Genomic DNA, 27,761 nt, shown 5'->3' on the forward strand with positions numbered 1-27,761 from the left:
GCAGGTATCTGTTTAACCTGGTATTAAAGAAATTCAGTCCTATATCAAGTATAAAATCTAGGCTGACATATTGTGTAGAAGAAATACTGGAAATCAGAGGACATCTACTGCTGCATCTACAAATTTCATTTTATTTATATCCCAAAAAGGAGGAACACTTCTGTAAACATTTTCAAAATTTAAAGCACAATGCAGAGGGACTGCCTACATTCGTATCTATGTAGAGCACACAGTTTAACATTTGTTTATGCAAACCATATAATTGGAAATTCTGTCCATTTTCTGCTTGTGCTAAGTATTCTGTGTATAAATACTTTTTTCATAGTGGATAAATAGGGTTTTATTTAGGTCTTATCACCTTCATATTACATATTCATTGATTTCTAAACTGTCTTAAACAGCCCTGTAGCTGGGAATCATTATGAATTCAGCTTTTGCACCTTGGTATTAAATTTTCATAGCAGGTTACGCATCGCTTGACATACATGCAAAATTGCACTGCAGCTATTTTATTACAAGCCAAAAAAGATATCCAGAAACTGCATGCAGCATCAAAAATAAATTAAAATGGATCAAAGACCCAATAGGAAGACACATTTTATTATTATTTTGTAACGCATAAACCAGTTAGATGTTCTAGTCAATAAACAAAAGTTAGACTAACAATTTTTTGTCTTCCTAGTTTTATATTATAATTACCAAAGGTTAACACATTTTCCCTTATTACATCAGTGTCTACTTTAGTTGTAGTTAAGAGCTGAATATTAAATTCCCTGGGCTATGATGCCTGCAATTACATGTATACTCCAGAAACACATGTGTATGTTTGTTGCCATAACAAATTGTGTTTGTGTTCCAATACATTGAGAATTTGCACCTCTGAAGAAATGTGGCATTTGTTAAAAGTGTATCAACATCCTATTACAATTTACCTGTCCCGGTATTTTAAGTTCAAATACATTAGCAAAAACACTTCAATGGGCTGAAGTTATGACATGTATTACAAACTGGCTGTAGTCCTATGATTTCTAGATACTCTGAAATCATTTTCAACATACAAAAGACTCAGGGCCCTGGGCTAGACTCTGTTGTATCACATATACAACACCCAACCTTGCAGACCCAATGACTTCAGCTACCCAGGGATGAAAACAGTTCAACAAATTGTCAAAGTTCAGAATTATAAATTTGCCTAAATTTGCTCCTTTGTGAGGGTGATTAGAGATAAGACAATCATCTCCTGTTGGAAAGAAAAAAGAGTGACTGAAAAAGAAATAGAAAAAGAAGATAAACAATCCAATAAAAAAAATGGGCAAAGGATCTAAATACACACCTCTCAAAAGAGGACATTCGGAAAGCCAAGAGACATATGAAAACATGCTCAAAGTCACTAATCATCCGAGAGATGCAAATCAAAACAACAATGAAGTACCATCTCACACCTGTCAGATTGGCTATCATCAACAAATCAATAAACGACAAGTGCTGGAGAGGATGTGGAGAAAAAGGAACCCTCCTGCACTGCTGGTGGGAATGCAGACTAGTGCAACCACTATGGAAGACAGTATGGAGTTTCCTCAAAAAACTGAAAATGGAACTCCCATTTGACCCTGTGATCCCACTTCTAGGAATATATCCCAAGAAACCAGAAACACCAATCAGAAAGGATATGTGCACCCCTATGTTCATAGCAGCACAATTCACCATAGCTAACATCTGGAAACAGCCTAAGTGCCCATCAGTAGATGAATGGATTAGAAAACTGTGGTACATCTACACAATGGAATACTATGCTGCTGTAAAAAAGAAGGAACTCTTACCATTTGAAACGGCATGGATGGAACTGGAGGGCATTATGCTAAGTGAAATAAGCCAGTCAATAAAGGAAAAATACCACATGATCTCACTCATTCATGGATAATAAAGACCATTATAAACTTTTGAACAATAATAGATACAGAGGCAGAGCTGCCTCAAACTGATTGTCAAACTGCAGCAGGCAGGCCAGGGAGGGTTGGGGGGCAGGAGGGAAGGGGGTAAGAGATCAACCGAAGGACTTGTATGCATGCATATAAGCATAACCAATGGACATAAGACACTGGGCTGTAGGGGAGGCCAGGGGGTTGTTAAGGGCGGCGGGGGGGGGGGGAAAGGACACATATGTAATACCCTTTGTAATACTTTAAGCAATAAAACAATAAAAAAAGAAATAGAAGAAGATATAAAGAAAAGGAATAATATATTGTGTCCATGAATTGGAAGAATTCACATCATTAATATATCCATACTACCTAAAGCAAGCTATAGATTCAACACAATTCCTATTAAAATACCAGTGGTATATAGCATAGATCGAGAACAAATATTACAAAAATTTCTATGGAACAAAAAATGACTGGAATAGCTGCAGCAATCTTGAGAAAGAAGAACAAAGTTTGTGGTATCACAATACCAAATATTAAACTATACTGCAAACCCACTGTAAACAAAACAGCCTAGTGCTGACACAAGAACTGGCATGTAGATGAATGGAACAGAACAAAGAACCCAGAAATCAACCATCACCATTATGCTCAATTAATATTTGAGGAAGGATGCAAGAGCATACAATGAGGTAAAAACAGTCTCTTCAATAAATGGTGTTGGGTAAATTGAGCAGGTACATGCAAAAAATAAATACATTAGATCATCAAACTACACCACACACAAGAATAAACTCAAAATGGATAACATAATTAAATGTAAGCCACAAAACCATAAAAATCCTGGAAGAAAACATAGGCAGCAAAATCTCAGACATCACACAGAGAAGAATTTTCACAGATACATTTCCTAGAGCAAGAGAAACAAATGAAAAATAAACAAATAGGACTACATCAAAATAAAAATCTTCTGCCCAGCAAAATAAACCATCATCAAAATGAAAAGGGAACCTACTGTACGGGAGAACATATCTTCCAATGACACATCTAATAAAAGGTTAATTTCTAAAATATATAAACAACTCATACAACTCAACACCAGATAGAAAAATAAACTAATTTAAAAGATGGGTAAGGACCTGAATAGGTACTTCTCCAAAGAGGACATACGGATCATCAAGAGACATATGAAAATGCTCAATGTCACTAATCATCAGAGAGATGCAAATTAAAACTATAATGAGATATCACCTCATACCTGCCAAAATGGCTAAAATCAATAAATCAACAATGACAAGTGCTGGCGAGGATGTGGAGAAAAGGGAACCCTAGCACACTACTGATGAAATGCAGACTGGTGCAGCCACTATCTAAAACAGTATGGAATTTACTTAAAAAAAACTAAAAATGGACCTACCAGTTGACCCAGAGATCCAACTTCTAGGAATATATCCTAAGAAGCGCCAAACACCAATCAGAAAGAATGTATGCATCTCTAAGTTCATAACAGCATTATTTACAATAGCTAAGATCTGGAAACAGCCCAAGTGCCCATCAGTACATGAGTGGATAAAAAAACAAACAAACAAACAAAAAAACAAAACTGTGGTACATTTACACCATGGACTATTATGCAGCAGTATAAAAGAAGGATCTCTTACCCTTTGAGACAGCATGGAGGGACCTGGAGAATACTCTGGTAAGTGAAATAAGACAGATAAAGGCAAGTATCACATGATCTCACTTATAAGTGGGATCTAATGAACATAATAAACTGATTAACAAAATAGGTCAGAGACATGGAGGCATGGGACAGTCTAACATAGCTAAGAGGAAAAGGGTGCAGGGAAATGGGAAGAGATTAACCAAAGAACTCATATACATATATGTATAACAATGGACACAGACAATAGTGTGGTGAAGGCCTGAGGTGGGTGGGCAGGGGTAGAGAGAAGGGGAGAAAGGGAGGGGAATTAGGGGACATCTATAATACTGTCAACAATAAAATAAAATTGAATTTTTAAAAAAGAATTGTAATCCAATCAAGGCAAAATGTTATGAACAATGGCATGGGAAAAAATGTGCTGGAGTAGTTTAGAGTCAGTGAATGACCCAATATTATACTTATAGAAAGTGTAGTGGCAAGACATAAAAACAAGACCCAAAATTTCCAACCTTGTTGATTCATCTGGGTCAGTATCTTAGCCTATAATGATGACACTCTATAATTAGAGAATCTCTTTCAACTGGGCTGGATTACAACCTTTACTTGGCCATTGAATCAAAAGATTTTGTTAAAATGGGGTATCACAATATTTGGTACATTAAAAATGATATTATAACTTCACCCATAACATTGTTAATTCATTCACAATATTTTTAATCTAAGGCCAAGGACTTTGATTTCTTGGACTCTCCCATGCTAATGTAATCATGAGAGTCCTCAAAAGTTGGAGAGGGAGGCAGAGGGGGCAGATAACAGATTGGATATCTACAACTTACCTCTCACATAAACCACACCTATAATGAATCCTCTAGGATTACTCATTTGAGATTCTTTTAAAATATATTTTTATTGATTTAAGAAAGAGGAAGGGAGAGGGAGAAAATAGAAACATCAATGATGGGAGAAAATCATTGATTGGCTGCCTCCTGCACGCCCTTTACTGGGGATGAAGACCGCAACCCGGGCATGTTCCCTAATCGGGAATTGAACTGTGATCTCATGGCTTGTGGCTCGACATTCAACCACTGAGCAATACCAGCTGGGCTCATTTGATGTTCTTGAAAGTGGACTATAAATTTAAAGGCACTTAAGAAGCAATCTGAGTGCAGAATATTAGATTTTAATGATTTTTCATTAATAGTTGTTGCACCAAAACCTATTTTGATTGCATTTTTTTAACAAATTCAACTTTACTGATGTAACAGGTTGAGACTTATGGGTATGTTGGGATGGAATAAATGTATTTTGCACGTGAGATGAGATGACTCTTTGGAGACCAGAGACTGGACTATGATAGAGAAAATAATGCCCCACAAAACATGTCTATATCCCTTATACTAAATGAAATAAGCCAGTCAGACAAAGACAAATATCACATAATCTCACTTATATGTAGAATATAATGAGCAAAATAAACTGATGAACAAAATAAATACAGAGACATGGAAGCATGGAACACACTGGCAGATCTCAGAGGGAAGGGGTGGGGTAGGGAGAGATTAACCAAAGAACTTATATGAAAATGCTAGAGACCCAGTGCATGAAAATTCATGCACTGGAGGGGGGTCCCTCAGACTGGCCTACTTCCCTCTCACAGTCTGGGAGCCCTCAAGGGCAGGAGGCAACCTGACGATCAGGGGAAGGGAATGCCCCATCACACTGCTGCTGCCACTGCCGGCAGGGCAAGCCTCAGCCAGCCCTGGTTACCTGAGCCTCAGGCAGCTCTGGGTGGCTGTGTAGCCACCATCCAAGGCTTATCTGCACCTCGGGCGGGCCCTGGGTGGCTGGATAGCTGAGGGGCCCAGGGGCTGCCATCTTGTGACTGTGGGTGCTCCCATTTTTGAGGGAGGGGCAGTAATTAGCATATTCCCTCCTTACTGGCTGTGGGTGCTGCCATATTTGAGGGCGGGACAGTCAATTAGCCAATTAGCCTATTCCCTCCTTATTGGCTGTCGGCACTGCCATCTTTGCGATGGTGTGAGGGTTAATTAGCATATGTCCTCTTTATTAGATAGGATGCATAGTCCATGAACACAAACAATATTGCTGTGAAGGCTTGGGGTGAGGCAGGAGCCTGATAGAGGGGGATATTTGTGATTCTCTCAACAACAAAAAGATATCCATATCCCAATCCTTAGAACCTTTGAGTATGTTACCTTACATGGCAAATTGGACTTTGCAGTTGTGATTAAGTTAAAGATATTGAGATGGAGAGGATTTCTTGGACTCTCCCATGCTAATGTAATCATGAGAGTCCTCAAAAGTGGAAGAGGGAGGCAGAAGGATCAATGTCAGAGAAGGCAATGTAACAATGAATGCAGAAACAGAATAGGATATGTGAGTATGAAAGAAGAGATCAGATTATATACTGCTTGCTTTGAAGGTGGAGGAAGGAGTTATAAGTCAAGGAATGCAGGTGGCCTCTAGAAGTTATAAAACACAAAAATAAAAATTCCCCCTAAAACCTCTAGAAGGAATACAGCCCTGCTTGTCACATTTATTTTAGTCCAGGAATTCCCAATTGAGATATCCGACCTCCAGAATTCTAATAAAGTTAATTTAGCAATTTTAATTTTAAATTTTTAAAATTGTTGATACTATTACAGATGTCTTCCATTCATCACCCCCCTTTGCCTCCTCCACCCAGTTCCCACCCAACCCCCTCCTCAGGCTTTCATCACATTGTTGTCTATGTCTATGGGTTATGCATATATATATGCCTTTTAGAGCACTGGTGAGCTACAACTGAGGCAGTTGGTCAAGAAATTATTACATATTCTTATAAACAAATATTTGTTTCTTTCTCATGTGAAATGGGTATTTTTTTCCAAATCTTATTAAAGTACCTACCTTAGGAACCTACTATATAGTCAAAAATGCCATAATGTGATACTTAATTTTTGTCTTACATTAGACCGTATGACTTTTAGGTAAAATCTACTGGTTGATGTGATGGCTTGTCTGTGAGATCACTCAAGATGATGATTTCTAACCAGAGCCACTTTATCTGAAGTACACTTTCTTAAAGGGAACAAATTAATTCAAAGCATTATTATAGACCACCATGTGAAATTCCCACATTCTTAGCAGTTTGAAAAATGTATAATTTATGTTTATGTACTCTTATTCAAAATGTCAGTTAATAGCCTGTAGGGACCCAGTAATAGGACCCTTTTTCTTTTTTATGTTTATTAGCTACATGAATGACTGTTTCTGAAATTCCACTGCAAAGACTTTTGTTAATGAATGCCAATTAATTCTGAAATGATTTTAAACAAAGGGTGATGAGAATAACCAATCAACCATGACAGTGTAAAGAGCAAGCAAGCTGCTGTGGCCTAAATTTCCTGCATTATTTGCTCTCAGATGGTATTGTTATTCATCAGGCCTGTCTTCAGATTCTATATACATGTGTTAGACTAGATTGTCATTATCTCAGACATAGATGGGGCACTGTCTCCAATGGCACAGATTCCATCATGACCAGGTGTCAGCATCATCCAAATGCATAGCCTTGCTACCTGTCACCAGATGATGTTTTATTATACAAATACTGTTTGCTGATTAGTAGGTGCTCAATAGATATTTGCGAATTTGAAATAAAGCTAGAAATAATAAACACAAGTGGTAACTCAGAGGACAGGCTGCACTGTTGTTAATAATAGGCTTTATGATACCTCATTCAAAGTTCAAAACAGACATTCTATTTTCACATTTAAAAATGAAACAGATGCTCAAAACCCTTATTAGAAATGATTAATCAAGTAATTTTCTTAAACCCATTTATAATAATTACATTATAGTTGCAGTATGAATACAAAATGCTTATGTGCATGTATCATTCTAGATTTAGAACAGTGTAACATTCAAACACACCCTGGGTGATATGAGTCCAACAAAGCCAGTGTTTTCTTCTAAGATGAAAATACTAAAACATTTTGTTTAAGAGTGGCTTTGAAACTCTTTGAACTTAATTCCTCTATCCCCTACCTGGCAAGATTAATGGATACCAAATTATATGCAATGGTCCCTTCAAGCTTAAAAAGAGGAGTGCCCACACACCCTTGATTTAAGGATGTTCTCCAGATAACAGAGCCTTCCTTATAATGCATCATTAATATTCTGGTCCTAACCAATTGTGCAGTTTTCTGGCCTTGGGTATTTCATTCTTAAATAAGACTCTGTTTTCTTACTTTCATTTGAAAAGGTGGAATGAGGAGAGGGACTTGAATTAAACATAAATTTATAACAGATAACAATCTATTGCCAGGTAAGGCCAGAAACACTTATGCAATAGAAACAATGCATTTGTTCTGGGAAATCCAATAACATCCTCTCCTCTCCTTTGGCAAGTACAACCAATGGGATTTGGTTCTCACATGAGTATAAAATAAAGAACTATCTACAGTAATAAAAGAGAAACATGCAAATTGGTGTCATTCCACTACACCCACCAGCCAATCAGGATGAGAATGCAAATTAACCCAAATATGGCAGTTAATTTGCATATGCAGGCACAGAGCGAAGACTGAAGGCTCCACCAGAGCGAAGACTGAAGATGACTGAAGAGGCTTGCCTTCTCTGCTGTGGCCAGAGCGGAGAAGCCTCCAGACTTGGCTTCTCCGCTGTGGCTGGAGTGAAGGCCTGGGTCCCAGGTGCCGGAGGAAAACCCGTGCTTGCAGCCAGGGGAAGGAAGGCCTATTGCACAAATCTCTTTGTGCAATAGGCCTCTAGTGTCAGTATATAGCGAATGATCAATTTTCTTCAAGTGGCTTGGTCCAGGAGGCCACAAATAAGTATTGGGTTGAGTCAATTGAAGAAGATATAAAGAAAATATATACTTTTCAGGCCACTCCAGAGAGAAATGGTGGAAGAACTAAAAATAGGAATGAAAAGTCATAAGCTAAACATCTATTAAATGTACCACCATCAATTCAAAAATAATTTTCTATCAGATGCAATGCATATGCATAATTGTGTAGATGCATGTGTCTATGTAGTGTCCCAGATCCCTGCCCCTATTCCAGAGTTATAAGCATTCATTTATCCAACAGCCAGAAGAGTCGGCTGCTGACTGTTAGGTATAAAGTCAACTTTCTGAGAATTGTCTAAGAGAGCCTTTCAAAAAAAGTCACATCCACTTTTTGGGGACATCCTACATCTAGTAACAGGTTGATGCAGAGATTTAAAGGCCAGACACTTGGATTCAATTCAAGATAATGCTGAAGGGTTATATCAGATTCTTTAGTACTTATTAAGTGTTGGCCCTAACAGAATTCTTACAATACTTCCCCAATAAAAATCTCCATTGCAGAGTTGGCTTCCTAAGGAAACCAACCTGTAATAGTATCACTATATTTTGATAGCATCCTTTGTCTCTGTATACATATAAAACATGACTAAAATAAATTTTAAAAGTAAATAGAAAATGTATCTATATCTTAAGTTTTATGTTTGTATGTAATATTTATGACACTAAAATAAATGTGACTTTATGTTGTCAGAAAGTAATAGCACATGATTTTCTTTTTTTGCACAAGTAAAAGGAAATACTCATTTTAGTTTATTTATGATTTCTTTTCAACTCAGGAATTTTTTTTTTTACTTTAAACATTTTTTAAAAAAATTTTCAGTTATACTTGTCATTGGTTATATTTGGCAAAGGAGAGGACAGTTGACATACAATATTATAATAGTTTCAGGTGTACAACCCAGTAATTAGACATTTATATAACTTATGGATGGGTTCCTCCAATAAGTTTAGAACCCACCTGGCACGATGCATAGTTATTGCAATATTATTGACTGTATTCCCTATACTGTATTTTACATCCTTGTGACTATTCTGTAACTACCAATTTGGATTTCTTAATCCCTTCAACTTTTTCACCCATCTCCTAACCCCCTTCCCATTTGGCAACCAACAAAATGTTCTCTGTACCCATGAGTCTGTTTCTGTCCTGCTTGTTTGTTTATTTTGTTTTTTAGATTCCACATATAAGTAAACTTATATGGCATTTGTCTTCTTCTGTATGACTTATTTATTTTTTATGATTTCCATTTTCTTAAATTTATTGAGATTTCTTAATTTACTTAAGTTTAAAAAATATTTTTATTGTTGAAAGTATTTTAGATATCTCCTTTGTGTATTTTTTTTTCCACTGGCCCCCCTCCCTTCCACCCTGTACCCACCCTTCCCAGGCCTTCACTACTCTATTGTCTGTGTCCATGGGCTATGCATATATGCAGATAAATTCCCTGGTTAATCACTCCCCTCCCAACCCCCCACTTCCACCTTCTCTCTGAAATTCATTAGTCTGTTCCATGTTTCTATGTCTCTGATTCTATTTCATTGATCAGTTTATCTTGTTCATTAAATTCCACATATGAGTGAGATTGTGTGATACTTGTCTTTCTTTGACTGGCTTATTTTGCTTAGCATAATACTCTACAGGTCCATCCATGTTTTTGCAAATGGCAAGATATAATTCTTTTTTTATGGAGTAATATTTCATTGTATTTATGCACCACTTTTTAAATCTTCTCCCAAAGTTATATTTTTAATTGATTTTGGAAAGAGAAGAATGGAGAGCGAGAGAGAGAGATCAATGTGAATCAATGTGAGAGAGAAACATTGATAGGCTGTCCTCCTGACTGGGGATGGACCCTACAACCTACTTATGTGTCCTGACTGGGAATCGAATCCTCATTCTTTTGGTGTACAGGATGATGATCCAACCAAAAGAGCAACCCAGGTAGGGCTGCATTAATTATTTATTCATTCAACTATTGATGGACACTTAGGTTGTTTCCATCTCTTGGCTATTGTAAATAATGCAGTAGTGAACATATGGATTTATAAGTCTTTTCAATTTAGTTGTTTGGGTTTCTTTGGATAAATATCCAGAGGTAGAATTGCTGGGTCCTTTTTATCTCTTGTTATATAGCTTTTGTTTTAAAGCCCATTTTGTCTGGTATCATTTTGTCTGGTTGTTTTGCTTGTTTTTACTTTCATGAAATATATTTTTCCATACGTTTGCTTTCAGTCTATGTGTATCTTTTTTGATCAGAGGTGAGTTTCTTGTAGGCAGTACATGTAAGGGTCTTGTTTTGTCACCCATAAGCCTCCAACTCTCTTTTAATTGGAGCACTTAATCCATTTTTTATTTAAAGTAATTATTGATAGGTATGTATTTATTGCCATTTTATTCATATATTTATATTATCTTCCAAATCTCTGATTTGATTCTTTTCTTCATCTACTCTACTGTTGATTCCCTGTAATATATTCTTCCTTTCAGTTAGAGTATTATTTATTTCTGCCTGGTTCTATTTAATGTTTTCCATTCTCTATTTTTGTGTTTCCTAGCTCTTTGTTGAAGTTCTCATTAAGTTTATCTCCTCCTCCTCTAAATTCATTGAGCATCCTTATTACCAATGTTTTTAACTCTGCATCTAGTAGATTGCTTGTCTCCATTTTGTTTAGATATTTTCTGGAGTTTTGTTCTCTTCTTTCATTTGGTACACATTTTTTTGTCTCTTAATTTTGGCTGCCTGCCTGTATTTATTTCTATGTATTACATAGACCTGGTACATCTCTTTGGCTTGGTAGAGTGGCCTTATGTAGTAGGTGTCCTGTAGGAAACAGTGGTACAGCCTCCTTGATCACCTAAGCTGGGCACTCTAGGTGCACTCCTCAAATGGACTGTGTACACTATCCTGTCCTAGTTGAGCCTTCATTGTGTTGACATGACAATGAGAGGTATTTACCCCAATGACAATTGGCTTGGAGGACTGACTTTGACCACTGTGGATAATTGCTGTGCAAGGGCAGACCCCCTGGAACAGGACTTAATTCATTGGGGCTCTGGTGCCTTCTGAGTGTTCCCCTTGAGTGTGTCCCTTGTTGAGGAGGGTGGCTGATGCTTTGATGTGCTATGAAGTTGTCAACTGAGTACACTGGCTCTGAGGCCTCCCAGGAGGTGCAGGCCAAAGTCAGCTACCATCTGCGCCCTTCCCAGGGTATCTGGCATGAGCTACAGAGTGATCTTCAGATGGCTGCTACTTGTGCTGGGCTTGGAGGTGCCCAGGAGAGGCCAAGTTGAGAACTAAAGTCAGCTGCCACTAGTGCCAGGCATGGGGCCACCTAGTGAGAGGTACAGGGAATACTTAGGCCATAAGCTGCTTGTTTGAGAGACCATTTGTATGGAAAAGCCACTGGAAACAGCTTGAGTTGGATTGCAATTTGGGTGTGGTTGAGTCTCAGGGAATCTCCAGGGCAGAGTGAACAGTGTTAGCCAAGTTGATGGAGACTCAGATATGGTACCCTCCTGTTGGTTTTGTGGGGTCAGGGGCCAGAAAAGAAACAATGGCCTCTGCCAGCACTTTTTTTCTGTGAGAAAGCTGCTATTCCAGCTCTTGCCTTGATGCCAGACAACTCAGTTCCTGCCCATATGTTTCTACTGCCCCAGTGCTGGAGTTCAGAGCAAATGGGTCTGTGTAAGTCCATGCTCAGGCCCTTTAAGAGGAATGCCTGGGACTCCAGCAACCCTTTGTTTCACTCACCCACATTACAAGCTGGTTTTCACAGCTAGAAGTTATAGAGATTTTTCTTTCCAGCACTGGAACCCTGGGTTGGGTGTTCTGGTGTGGGACTGTGACTCCTTGATCCTCAGGGTGGACCTGAGGGTGCATCCAAGGTATCCATGATTTTTATTCAACACATGTGAGTGTGGGAACAGGCCATTCTGTGTCTCCACCCCTCCTACCAGTCTCAATGTGGCTTTTTCTTCATATACTTAGTTGTGAGACTTTAGTTTAGCTAGATTTCAGGTGGTTCTGAATGATGGTTTTTTGTAATTTAGTTGTAATTTTGATGTGGTTGTAGGAGGATTTGAGTACCACATTTACCTATACCATCATCTTGACCAAAACCCCTCAGTAATACAGGATGCTTAAAATTTGGACAAAGCTCATCCAAACCAAAAGTGGTCATTTAAATTTAATTTACCTTAGCAGCAACCTCTTCTTTTCTGAAAAAAATATGAATATTAAAACAGCACATAGAAAGTAGATCATGTTTTCCAGAATATCATGGGCAGGTTATAGGCCTTTTGGTACAAATTGGTAATGCTGACCAACACACTGTGTTCTAAATACTTACCTTATTACAATTGGATAAGCTCATGGATTTTGTTTTGTTTGGATTTATGAGAAAAAAATAATTTATCCCTTGGAGTAAAAGCAAAAATACTAAGACCACTCATTCTTTAAAACTTTTGAATGCTGAGTATTAGGCCAAGATTTCCATGGCTATGAAGTGATGTTGATATTTGAATATTTCCTTGAACTTTAAGAACTGTGTAAATTCAGAAAAACATGTAGGGACAATTTTATTTTTCACTTTTTTCAGGAAACCCTTGTAAACTCAAATTGTTGCAATTTATTTAATTCTACTTCTTCTGAGGGCTGTTTCCACATCTACAAATCAAGCAAGAAAGAACATTTTAAAAATCTAAAAATTTGTATAGTTTTAGAGTACTGTTCCGAAGAGCAATTGTTTTTTGTTTGTTTTTTGTTTGTTTGTTTTGGGTTTTTTTTTGGGGGGGGGGCGGGGGGAGAATGCTTCTAACAATTTTATTAGCAACTGTTATTGCCTATAGCGGGAATAGAGGCTCACTCAAGTTGTATAATAATGACTGTGTTGAGATGGTTTCTAAGGCTTCATCCAGGATCAAGTTGAGTGCTACTATTAACTAATAATGTTGTCCATCACTGCTATCCAACTACAGCTTAGACAAATCTAACTTCCTGAGGATGACAAAATGTTCAATATCATCACATCCAATTTGCCTAGCACATTTAATATTCCATCCATAGTAAATGAGTGGTTCTACTCACCACCATGCTCTTTCAGATTCCTCAGTCTTTATGCATACTGTGCCCTAAGTTTCCCCCTTCTATGTCTTCCTGTCTGATTCCTACTCATAATTAATGATTTAGCTCTTCTCTTATATCCTCTAGGAAGCCATATAGCCTGTCTTAGGCCGAGATAGTTCTTCTGAGTTAGTGGCTCCCAGTTCATATCTCTTTCATTTCATTCAGTTATATTATAATCATGCATCTCCCCTCTAGACTGAGTTTATTGATGTGAGATATGGCACCTACTACAGTATAAGATACACAGAAATACAATAAACCATTTGTTGAATAAAAGTTGAAAATGTATTTATATTTTAGAAATATGAATTGTATATATTTCATCTACCAGAATGCTAGGCCCAAAATATATTTCTAGTACTAGACAACTAATCAAGAAAGTTTCATTGAATAATAGCCCACACACAGAACCACAAAATTTCATCCATTGTTAATTATTTTTACTTTTCAGGGACACTATCCAGGACTGTCCCTTTAAAGATAATATGTTTCCAGCTCTCAGAACACTCTGTATGAAGGTTCAATGTGTTTCCATTCATATTGATCGATTTGTAACAGTCTAATTTAAAAAAGGGTTTCAGGTTCTTTTTTTTGTCAGTTTATGAATTAAAGATCCATTGGAAATGAGGTATGTACTATTGTGTACTCAACAACAAAACAGCTACAATACTATTCTAAACTTAATTTTACAGGATATTAGCTAAGGATGCATGAGGGCTTAACATATACTAGGTATTGCTCTACATTGAACCAACTCATCTAATCCCCACACCCTTTTGGGGTAGGATATATTATCATTCCTCTTTTGTAGATAAGATAGGCAAGGTCAGTCATAGTTATAGGCTTGAATTCTGACCACCCATAAATTCTTATGTTGACATGCTAACTCCCAGTACATCAAAATGTATCTATTTAAGCTTTATAGTTATGAGTACACAAAACATAGATTTTATTATTATGTTATTATTTATTAATTATTGTATTATTTTAGAACAACTGTAAACCCCACCCTGTATTTAGAAAAAGTCTTTAAATAAGTAATAAAGTAAATGTATTTATTGGGGTGATCCCTAAGCTGATATGACTGGTGTCCTTATAAGAAGAGAAGGTTGGGACACAAACACAAAGAGGGAGGACCACGTGAAGACACCAGAAGAATACTGCCATTCAAAAGCCAAGGAGCCCTCAGAAGAAATTAACCATGCCAACATCTTGATCCCGAACTTCAAGCCTCTATAACTATAAAGAAATAAATTTCTGTTGTTTTAGCCACCAAGCGTGTGGTACTTTTTTATGTCAGCCCTAGCAAAGTAATACAGACATAGAGTACTTTGCTAAAGTCATAAAGCCTATATGTGATCCAATTCCAGTCAGTCTGGTTCTTGAGTGCATTGTCTTAACCACTAAGCTCTACTGCTTCTCAAATGAGATGGTCAGCTACAGTCCCTCTAAATGGTGAGGTGGCTGGCAGAGGTCTAATCTCTCTGATATGATGAAGAAAACAAAGCTGATCAGAGTGTCAGAATGCTTAAATCCTGGTCTTTGCCCCATCACTGTCACAACACATTGTCCCAAATAAGTCTCTTCTCTTTATGACTCATTTTCCCCAAATGTCTAAATGAGAAGTTTAGAGTAGAGGATCTCTATGGATCCTTTCTTGATCCTCTGTAGTTCAATGAATCTATCATCTGCATGAACAGAGAGTTGGTTGTACCATTGGTCCAATGGAAAACAAAAAGTTTTACTGAGTTACTGAGTTATCCTAGATTTACTATAGAATTATTATATATCCGTACAATTTGAGCATCCTTTTTCCCAAAAATTTACACTACAGGTAAATTTATCAGGTTCCTTCTTGATGATAATCTTTCACTGCAAACTGCAGTTAGTGTGGACAAGCAACTCCTTTCCTCTGGAATATCTATGGTCCTAGATACTTCCTGACCTCTCACCAGCACAGTCTGAGTTTCATGATATCAGGGTCCCATCAATTGAAATGAGCTTTCCAACAGACGAGCTGCCAGACCTGATGGGAAAGCCTGCACATGGGTCTGGAAATTTGTGTACAAAAAGATTACCGTAGATACTGTAAACAATGCCAGTCAACCAAACACACCAGGGAAAGAATAGGCTATTGATAATTTATCTTTCTGAATGAGAAAATAACTAATATATTCCATTCATCCATAAGGTGAAAAATGTATCAAAGCTAGCCAACTACTTTCTAAGTACAGTGGGGCCTTGACTTACGAGTTTAATTCGTTCTGAGACCGAGCTCGTTAATAGCTCGTTAAGGAGCTCGTTAACTCAAATTACTCTATCAACTCAATGCAAAAAATCGGCCAAGAGACAGCTGGTATCTCAAAAAAATCGTTAGTCGGTTCACTTGTAAGTCAAGGACCCACTGTATCTAAGTTTGCTTTATAGTACCAAGTCAATTGAGAGAAGCTAAGGATAGTTTTCCAAATATGCTTGCAAAAAGCAAATCATTAGATTTGATCACATAACCCTGGCATTTTGCTATTGGGCACATATTAAATAGTTAAAATAAGCTTTGGGTACCAAGAGTAAGGTAAAAGCTTCAGGATCTGGCAGTAAAGTCAACATTACCAAAGGACATCCACTCACCTCTGGTCTTCTGAACATTGCTGCTTAAATAATCAGCCCAATTGAATCAATGTACTAGAAAAGAAAAACTGCCCAGCTATAGTCTTGGGAAACTCATAAACTTAAAACTTAGGGACTCCCCAATACCCCAGGAGCTCACTGTGAGAATCCCATTTTCAATATGTCTTTCCATATATAGTAAGATAGGCCTTAAGCAGAACAATTGTCTACTAGACTGTCATTATTTGAAAGTGTTATGGGCTCAATTATGTCCTCTCAAGATTCATATATTGAAGCCCCAATCTCTAGTACCTTAGTATGTGATTGTATTTGGAGATAGGACTCTTAAAGAGATAGTTAAAATGAGGTTAATAAGGTGGACCCCTTTCTGATATGAGTGGTGTTTTTATAAGACAAGATTAGGACACAAAGACACAAAGGGAGATGACAACTAAAAGCCAAGGACAGAATCCCCAGGGGAAGTCAACCTGCCAACCCCTTGACTTTAGACTTCCAGCCTTGAGAAATGTAAGAAAGTAAAAATTTTGTTGTTTAAGATACCCAGTATGTTATACTTTTTAAATTGTTTTTATTAAGTTATTACATATGTGTCCTTATCCCCACATTACCCCCCAACCCCCCCCACTCATGCCCTCACCCCCTGTTGTCCATGTCCATTAGTTAGGCCTATATGCTTGCATATAAGTCCTTTGGTTCATCACTCCCCCTCAATCAGACCATTGGGCCTTGGAGGGAAGGTAGGGGAGGGTGGGGATAAGGGGGAGAGATCAGTCTGTGATACTTTGTTATGGCAGCACAAGCAAACTACTGAACACGACAGAAAATAAATGTGACGCATTATGCTAGGTGCTGGGGATACACTGAAAAAATTCTCTACATCTTCTGCCCTCAAGGAATTTACAGGTTAATGGAGAATATATATATGTGTGTGTATATATATATATATATATATATATATATATATATATATATATATATATATATATATAGAGAGAGAGAGAGAGAGAGAGAGAGAGAGGGGATGGACTTACACAGGAATAAGGATATGGTACTCTGGGATGGAGAAGAGAGGTACCTGACTTGGGAAGTCTTCCTAGAGAACGTTGGCACATGTCATGTGGCTTGGAAGGCAGTGTGTGAGGGAATGCTGAAAGAAGAAGCTGGCAATTCAGCCAGGGCCAGGTCAAAATGGCTTTTCCAGAGGTTTTGCCTATATCATTAGGCGATGGGAGGCAGTGAAAAATCAGCCTGGATAAAAGGTGAAAACATGGTGAGGAGGGGCAAAACCAAAGTCAAGAAACCAGGTTTACAAATCAGGAGAGACATGATGCTTACCTGATATAATAAGGTGATGGCCAAAGGGTTAAAGCTACAATTTCAAAGTAAATGAGGGATATAGGACATGATGACTGATAGAGGATAGAGCAGAAGGGAGTGGAAGGGAATCTTAAGGTGATTCCAGGTTTCTGGGACTGATGGTAGTACCATTAACTGTTCAATGTTAGCTATGTTGAGTATGCAATGCCCATGGTAATATCCAAGTACAGATGTTCAGAAAGCAGCTGCGTATGCATATCAGATGTCTAGTGCATAGCAGTTATTCAGTAAAGAAAAAAAAGGGAATGAGAGGGGGAGTGGAAGAGAAAGGCAGCAGGTAATGAGATTTATCATACACAAGTTCAAATTATTTACCCAGCTGGTTTTCTTTAACCACTTTAAATGTTTAAACATCAATGTCTATTAAACACATTGGCACACCTTCCTACATGCTGGATTCTGCCACAGAGGAAATATGTTGTAGAGAAAGAAACCAGGAAGTTAGAGACACAAGCTTCTGATTCCACAGCAGGATCAAGTAGAATAGAAATCAAAGTCTTAAGATAATGAGTTCTTATCTAAGTACCAATATGATCTTGAACAAACTAAATATGTAGAAAATTATTAATCTCATCAACTACAGGACATTTGAAACTATGCCTTTCAACATTTTTTTCTAGTATAAAGGGCACTATTAATTTTTCTGCTTCTATCAAATTAACACATTGGTATATACCTAATTGATTTTAGTTAAAAATAAAGAAGCAGACTAACATAATGAGAAAACTTTTTCTAGTTTTTGCAATCTCTATGTTATTTTTTTTAATCTAAAACATTCAAATACATACCCAAATGGACAAAATTAAAGGTTTTAAAACAAGCTCATGACAAGATTCTTTTAAATAGTTGAAACTAAAACTTGATAATTTGTTCTGTTTTTATAGAGAGAGGGAACAGAGAGGGAGAGAATGACAAATATCGATAGGCTGTTTCCCAGATGAGCAGGGAAAAAGACCACAACCTGGGCATGAGCCTTGACAGGATATCAAACCAGCAACCAAACTGGCAACTTTTCAGTGCATGGGACAATGATCAACCAACTGAGCCACACCAGACAGGACAATTTGTTCTATGTTTAAAAAATGGAAACCCTAGGATACAGAGATGGCTACTTATTTACTCTCTTCCAGTTCCAATGAAAACACCAATGCATGTCTTCTGAAAACAAAACTAATGAGTCTTAAATCATTCTGAATGTAATCAGAAAATTCCCCTGGTCATTAACTACCACTTGGGTATTAAAATATCTGTAATTAACTCATTACCTTTTATGTTCCACAGGTTCCTGTGTATTCATTTGATGAAAGCATGCTTTATTTTACCTATCTATCTATACCCATCTCATTTAAAAATATTTTTGTTTTCTAAATGAGGGCATTCAATCGGTAGCTAATTATTTAAATAATGGTTCCATAGTAAATGTAAATATTAATAAGTCATAGTCCCAGCTCTTCAATGAATTATCATCCAAATAGCATTAAAAGACATGTATGCAGGCTAAGTATCCCAATAGAAGGCAGCAGTGCTACATTGTAAAAAATGTACAGCATCCCAGAACTAGGAATGCTTGCAGATAAGATGAAGAAACAGACACTTTCTAGAGGGCTTACTGCGCACCAGGCACAGTTGTGCACTATACACATCTACACATGCTACTTGGTGTTATTCTCATCCCGAGGTGAGGAAACCGAGGATCACTGAGGCCAAGACACTTGTCTAAAGGTTTCTAGTGCCTGTTGCAATGGTCCATTCATGCCCCCTTTCATTTTAAAAAGTGTCAACGCAATAATAACTTATACGGTCACATGAGCCATGCCCTATCCATATCTACTTCTGAGTAGGTGTTCAATCCCTGGGTGTTGATTGATTGACTGAGTCTGAATTAAGAGTAGAGCTCATGACTGCTGTGGACATTTACATGAGAGTCTGAAGAAATGATGGTATAAATTGTGGCATATCTCTCTTCCTGGGCCTTTTATTCATCACATGTAAAATAAGATCAATGATTACACCCCATGCCTCAATTTCTGGATTACTAAAAATATTATTTAATCGTAAGAAATGTGTGAGAATGGAAAACCATTACAGAAACCCAACATTTTATCATTTTTTATTAGATTTTGCTAAAAATAAGAGAGTAGAAAATGTCCACTGACAATATACTACTGAATTCCATGTAGGCAATTTCTAAAATTGAAAAATGCATAGGCCTTTGGCTTCATATCTCCTGAGATGAAAATTAAAGTACATAATAGTGTGTGTGTGTGTGTGTGTGTGTGTGTGTGTGTGTGTGTGTGTCCTAGAGCAGTGGTTCTCAACCTTCTTACTGCCGCGACCCTTTAAAATAGTTCCTCATGTTGTGGTGACTGCCAATTTCATTGTTACAAATTGAACATAATTAAAGCATAGTGATTAATCACAAAAACAATATGTAATTATATATGTGTTTTCTGATGGTCTTAGGCGACCCCTGTGAAAGGGTCATTCGACCCCCAAAGGGGTCGCGACCCACAGGTTAAAAACCACTGTCCTAGAGGGAGGGAGAGGAAGAAGGAGGAGAAAGATGAGGGGAGAGGGAGAGAGAGAGAGAGAGAGAAAGAGAGAGAGAGAGACATGTATATGCAAGGTTTTTTGGGGGGCTTAATAGTTTTTCACTTGGACACATTCTATATTAAAGATCTGAAAGTTTACAAAAGAGTTAATAGTCCAATAATTTTAAAAATGAAGACAAAGGGATATTTTGGTAGGGGCTGGGAGGGAGCTATGAAGGAAAAAGAAGATATTTGGCAAGTTTGAGCATTAAATTCCCAAACCCTTACATATACATGAACATAAATCTAATATGGCCCATATATACAATGGCATTTCACCAGAATACTATATATATATATACCTAAGTGACTGTTAGACCTGTTGACCTATTGACTGGTCACTATGAGCTGCCCCCTGGTGATCAGTGCAAAGGATGTGCGCCAGATGCAGGGCTCATGGCTGGCTTCCACAGACTGGAGACTGCAGCAGAGTAGCAGGGACCCTACTGAGTGGCTGTGGCAGGCAAAGTGGGGCTAAGATGAGCAGTAGTGGAAGGCAGGAGCGGCAGGCGGCATTGGACTGCCAGTTTTGGCCCAATCCCTGCAGGCCACTCTGAGGGACCCACCAGTGCACGAATCCATGCACCTGGCCTCTGGTTAATTATATAAAAAAACAGGTATCTTACCACTGGATTTTATTCTCTTATTCTAAAGTTTTGACCTTTCATTTTAGGTATTATTCTGAATACCTTATACAATATTAAAAATTTTTAAACTCATAGGAAAATAATATCACCATGTGCTAATTTGTGCTAGTCAGGAATGAAATCTCAAAAACTCTATGTAAATGCTTTAGATGACCCAGAATATTAATTTGGCATCCTCCAATAATTCCTGCCATAGGACAGGCAAAACTCATTCAGTTGAAATGTTCTTGGTTTTGTTTAAATAATGCAAGAAGTAACTAGTGTGCAAAGCTTATTATTTAATTACTTTTAGCCACTGGTCACTATTCTTCCATCTACCCTTTCCCGACCTTTCCCATGGAGTCAGTGCCAAGATGAGAGTTAAGCCTTGACCTAGCAGATCATTTCTCACTGCCTAGGACTGTGGTTCCGAGTAAATTGGTTCACATCAGATTTGACTCTAAGGTGAGATTTAACACATTAATTTGAATTTAAGAAATATCTTTAGTCAGAAATGACTAACCAGGAGTCATGTTTTAAGTTATGCTACTTATATTAGAAAAGTAATACTCTCTCTGTATACATCAGAAAAGCTTTTCCACAAATAAACATTTATTTCCACTTAGACATTGGAGCTTAAGAACCACTTTGGTTTCTAAATATATACAATATAGATAATGTGCATGGAAAAATAGGTTATAACAAACCTGATGTTAAAAGATGGCAATGATAGTCAAAATGAAGTCATTTGCCTTTTGAGTTTATTTTACAACAATGTGCAGTTGCAATGACATGATTTTTACTCCACCTGATAATTACAATTGTATTTCTCAGTTTAGCTGCTAGAGCGCTTACTCTGTAAATTGATACTTGCTTACTGAAGTTCACTTTCAAATTTAGGAGCTCTGACACTTAAAAAATCAATTAGATGTGTAGGTGGCCAGGTATATATTTGTTCTAAGTGCCTAAGTGCTATTTTGAGTGGGTTACAGAAATTTGTACTTTGAATAGAGACCCGGGTTATAAAATTGTATTCTGCCTCATTAATGATGCCCTTACATGAGATCTCTTTATCAATCAAACTTGCTATATTACCTTTAAAAATGTCATATAGAAGGGTATTAGATTTCTCAGCAAATGCTATTTCAGGCTCACATATAACATTGCAGGAATATGCTGCATTTGAAGCTAAATGTAAAAATTTATTAGACCAACCAAAAGCTTCCTTCAAAATCAAAACTGTTGGAATTTGTTGAATTCAAAGAAGTCCTAATTCTAAGGGTTGAGTAATTTTAAAGTCTTCTAATTATTAAAGGCCAATTATATTCATTAATTATAACAATAATGATACTGTTCATTAAAAATAGCCACCAACACTTCTTCTCCAATGACAGTGCTTTTAAACTTTTCAATGTCTGTAAGATTGTACATTAGCCTATCTTCATTTAAACCAGTGATGGCGAACCTTTTGAGTTTGGTGTGTCAGTATTTTGAAAAACCCTAACTTAACTCTGGTGCCATGTCACATATAGAAATTTATTGATATTTGCAACCATAGTAAAACAAAGATTTATATTTTTGATATTTATTTTATATATTTAAATGCCATTTAACAAAGAAAAATCAACCAAAAAAATGAGTTCTTGTGTCACCTCAGACACGCATGTCATAGGTTCACCATCACTGATTTAAACTGTAAAAAATAGGCTCTCAAATGGGGTAAAATGGAAAAATAGGCTCTCAATCAGGGTAAAATGGAAGAATAGGCTTTCACACAGGTTAACTCTGGAAATTTAGGTGTGATTGAAATTAAACTAATGTATACCAGGCACATATTCATTTTATTTAAGAAAAGTCAAGATAAAGCAAGTTTCTGTTGCACAATGTTGCCTCATTAAAAGAAATGCTCTGAATAGTTCCTCAAGTCTCAGAAGCCAACAAAAGTCAGTGATCCCACAAAAGTAGGCTTCTGAGAGGCAACAAGCTAACTAAAAGTCTCATACCACTTAGGAAGAGCTGGACTCTACACCTTCAACAGGAATAGGCAAAGTATTTGGAGCTGCTGTTTTGTCAATAGAAAGATTGAGTGGAATGAAGAACAGCCAGGTTTGGAAAGCTTACAAACAATAAGTGCAACTACAACTTAGCAATGAGAGGAGAGAAAGAGGTCTTGAATATAAACTCTATGCTTGAAAAGACAAATATCCCACCTAAGACCAACATGAATGAAATTAACATAGCAGTAATCCAGTACCACTGCAGACCCTCCCACCCATAAGAAAGCACAATAGAAAAGGGCAATTTCCCATGGGCAATCTTGAAGTTGATATGTCCAAAGTTAGAGCTCAAAATATGATATTTTAATCTCAAATGTCAATCCATTCAGTCATCAAGTACTACGTAGACTGATGCATTCTTGCTCACAAGCCCAGTGATTGAGAAAAACATATATGTAAACCCAATCTATATATATAAAACCATAATATGCAAATAGACTGAACTGCAGAACAACCGAACAACTGGTCACTATGACATGTGCTGACCACCGGGGTGCACTTGGAACAGAGCAGGGATCGGTCATGGCGAGATGGTGGAGCAGGTGAGCAAGGGCGCCAGACTAAGGTGGGGAACCAACTGCTGTCATTGGGGTGAGCCTCTGGTGGTTACTGAAAATTATTTTTTCATGGGGACTGCTGTCCCATCTGGTGCTTGCACCTGCTGCTGGCGCCAGAGCCACCATTTGCAATCACTCCCAGCACCTGACGCCAGCCCCAATTGCCATCAGTAAAATGATAGTAAAATTCTCTTCTGATCTCTCCACTTGGTTCAACTCAGGCAAGGGTGTGGTGTAGCAAAATAAATATCCACTATAATTCCTGACCTTCTGTTGTCCTAATGATAACAAAAATGTGAATAATTATACCTGTAATTTCCTGAGCACCACAATCTTCTAATATACTTTACCAAAGACCTGAGGTTTAGGAATTACTACTTATTCTAATCATCAACTTTTTGGAATTTCTCAGTACAAGAAAAAAACACACACAACAACACAACCCAATAATACATGTTAGGATCATTTTATATAAGTTTTAGACTTAAAAATTCAGTGAGTTAAGTATTGTAAACCAAATCACATAAATATTGTTTAGAAAAAAAGTTTCTTTTCTCATATAAGTGTATAAACATGCTTTAATGACCTAATATGAAGATTATAATCTTGTTTATATCACTAGGCTTGCTTAAAATGTTCACCACTATCGATCTATCATCAACCATTCATCCATCCATCCATCCATCCATCCACTCACCCACTTGTCTACCCATCTACAAACACAAATGTAGGGAAATACCTACTTGGTTTCTAGTCTCAGAAAAGACCTTGCTGATCTTCTCTAGACCTTACACTTTGCATATTTCTCAGAAGAGCAGGCTGGTATGAAATCCTTCCCTTCCCATATAACCTGTGAGACAGATTCACATGACATTTGGCTGTGGTCCATGGTGACAGGAGGTCTTTGGCACTTCATTCAAATAATGTTAGTAGTCAGGAACAAGCGTAGTCCACCTGTGTGTGCTAAAAGTACTTTCAAATAATTGCTAATTTTGTTTTGGAGAAAATAACTGCAAAGAAATGAAAAGCTGAATGGAAGGACTTTTGTTTGTATAATGAATATTTATTACACCAGTTTTCTTAAAATTAGGATTGCATATGTTTAAACTCTGCAATCAAAACGTTCACAGTATACAAAGTAAATCTGAGTCACCTGTATGATGATTAGCTAAGTAACTTTTAATTTTAAACCCAAACACCCATTGCCATTCTCCTTTTATTTCTTCACTAAATATCATGTTTGTAAAGCTACATTGTAAGTTTGTACAACTACTACAGTATGCATTTGTCACCTCCTACTTTTGTTCTATTGTTATGCATACTTTTGTGTATATGGATGTATCAGTATTTGTATTTGTGTATGTGTTTCTGTGTGTGAGTGTGGATGCTCTTACCAAAATGTTGAGGCATTCACAGTAAATCAAAACAAGCCATGGGGAAAACACTTAAAGATGGCTGCAGGTGTACCTGAGGAGTATGAAAGCACAAAGGTCTCTGGAGTGTAGGGGAATCAAGGAGACCACAAAAGCCCCATTTTAACATTCTATTATTCACACACATACACAGATAAATGCATACACACACATACATGCAACTTTTAGCATACTGTAGTCAACATCAAAATAGAACATATAGGCTCATTTTTGAAATTGCTTATTCTAAGAATCCAGTGTGAGGATCATATATCCCAGTTAATTTTGCCAACATGCTGATTCTCATTTTCCTGTTGGGGATTATTTAAAAACACAAATAGTTTGTTGATTAGTGAGAATGGATAAAGGAAAGACAGAAGTTAGTAAAATAATCTAGCTATGTGACCAATTCCTCTACTCTCACGGAAACATACTAGTACACAGCCACATTGTGAAATGTAGAATGTATTTGGCACCTGGCAATGTCTTCTGTTACTTCATTTTATGCCTCAATACTCAGAAGTAGATATTATTGTCCTTGTTTCATAGGTGAGGAAACCAACTTTGAGGGCTTGAGAAACTTGCCTAAATCACATAGCTAGAGGTGATGCAATTTGAATATGGTTCTCTACCTTTTCCAAAACCATTTCCACCCTCCATGCCAAAGGTCTCAATTTTGGGTACATGGACTACCTGGAGGGTACATATTCTTCAGGCAGGAAGTCTAAGCAATTGCATATAGCATCGTATGTGTAAGTCCATTTGTATGTTTTTTTGGGGAAAGGAACTGGAAGTTTCATCAACTTCTAAAAAAAGGTCTAAGGCCTTGGTAGGCAAACTGCGACTTGCGAGCCACATGCGGCTCTTTGACCCCTTGAGTGTGGCTCTTCTACAAAATACCACAAAATTCCACATGCGGAAGCACATGTACGGTGCAATTGAAACTTCGTGGCCCATGCGCAGAAGTCGGTATTTTGTGGAAGAGCCACACTCAAGGGGCCAAAGAGCCGCATGTGTCTCATGAGCCATAGTTTGCCTAGCCGCAGTTTGCCTACCACTGGTAAGGCGCCAAAAAGATAATGAACTACCATGATTTCATCCTAGTGCTTTATAGGACCTGGTGTGAATGGCAATACTTCCCTAGGCCCATCCAAATCTGCCTGCCAGCAGGCACCTTTTCCTCCTCTGTGCTCCTATACCCCTTGCACTCTACTGTAACCTTGGTATTTGACCTTGTTTGGTTGTTATTTGTGCACATATTTCAGTTGCCCTGTTAGAGATAAGTTTCTTGAATGTGGGACATAATCTTTGTCTCCCTCAAAACCCTAGAACAGTACTGTGGCCATAAGAGAAGGTAGAAAAATGTCAAAATGTCAAAAGAAGTTCATTTGATGACTGCTTATTATTTAACTTTTATTTCTGTTCTTGAGTTTTGGTTATCTAATTCTCATTACCTAAAAGGCTCACCTTCACCTTGTTTGCTGGCCAATCTCAGGGTCCTCACTTGCAAGAAAGGGTTTATGTTTGCACCTTGTCATCACACAACTGAATACACATTTTTGTGTGATTGTTGTCTGTCTCAGATATAATATGGACTCTTCAGTTCATTGGGGCATTCATTCACTTATTCAGCACATATTTAATGAGCATATACTATGTACCAGGTACCATGACTGCAATTGGCAAAATTATACTCATCTTTTCTTCTGACATGTTTGGATGCCTCATAAAAAGTGAAAGTTCATTACACATGTAGATGAGCTCAATACATAATAAATGAATGAATAACTATCATGCTTACCTTGAGATTGTTTTTGTTCTTTATTATGGCATGCAGCAGGCTAGTTTTATTCATTTCAACTTCAGAAACATTGGTTTTCTTTGAAAACTAGTATGCTTATTCAGAATTATAGTATTCATTAAGCTTAAAAACTAGTTTCTAGTTAATTGAGATAGCAAACAAAATAAGCACCTTCATATTTTTATTTGAAATCAAGACATATAAATGTCACTGAGACTCTTCAAGTAAACTAAAGTAATTGACTCTCTGCTCAGTGATTGGAGGTGTCAAAGCTTGTAATTCAATGACACACAACCTTGGGATTTTATATACCTGAGAAGGGAAGGGGACAGGGGTAATAGTGGAAACTTATTTTAAGAACAATCAAAATAAAAAGAAACAGTGTGGGTTGTTCTAACTGAAATACATTTAGATTGGCAAAGTGAAAGAAAGAGTAGCAGAGCTTCCATTTGGCATCAATTTTAATCCAGGATGTTACCCAACTGACCAAAAACCTGAGGCCACTCATCTGGGATGTAATTCTATCAGAGGCCTTCCACTTCTCAAGATTATTTTGTTCAAATACCATATAAATGAATAATTAAAGAGGCAATTAAAAATACATATTAAGAGTTATCTGCAACCATGTTCTTAAGGCATTTTTATCCCATTTAAATTTTAAAGGTAGTTATATTGTCTACTGCCAAGAAAGTTAACACTAATTATTGGAATAAATAATGCCGTACAGATTAAATAGGAATGCAAAGACAAAAATGCCTAATGGCTTATTCAAAACAGGAAGCATGGCACTATTGTTTCTAGCTCTAAGTACTATATTCACTTGATTTATGATGATGCAATTTTTAATCTTCTATTAGAGAAATCTTTTTTTTCTGTTATACAACTTTGACTTTACTGTCAAATTCCCATTTAAAAAAATAGTAATATATTCTTAGCAGTGATCAAGTACAATCTTTGCTTATTTTATTATATAGCTTTGATGTGGATATTGTCAAATGGTTTGGCAAGAAATATATTTATGTCTACCTATGTAAATCACATAATGAATTATATCACAATAAAATCCACAAATTGAATCTAATAATTCATAAGTAATTTATTTTCCACCCAATAGGTATTTTAACA

General features: G+C 37.1%; 1 protein-coding gene across 1 annotated transcript in view; it reads right to left on the reverse strand.

The window, feature by feature from the left end:
- Positions 1 to 27,761, reverse strand: part of AFF2 (ALF transcription elongation factor 2) — a 633,956-nt gene that overhangs the window by 356,182 nt on the left and 250,013 nt on the right. The window lies entirely within an intron of this gene.

The sequence above is a fragment of the Myotis daubentonii genome, chromosome X (genome assembly GCF_963259705.1).
Source record: "Myotis daubentonii chromosome X, mMyoDau2.1, whole genome shotgun sequence".
Taxonomy (NCBI): domain Eukaryota; kingdom Metazoa; phylum Chordata; class Mammalia; order Chiroptera; family Vespertilionidae; genus Myotis; species Myotis daubentonii.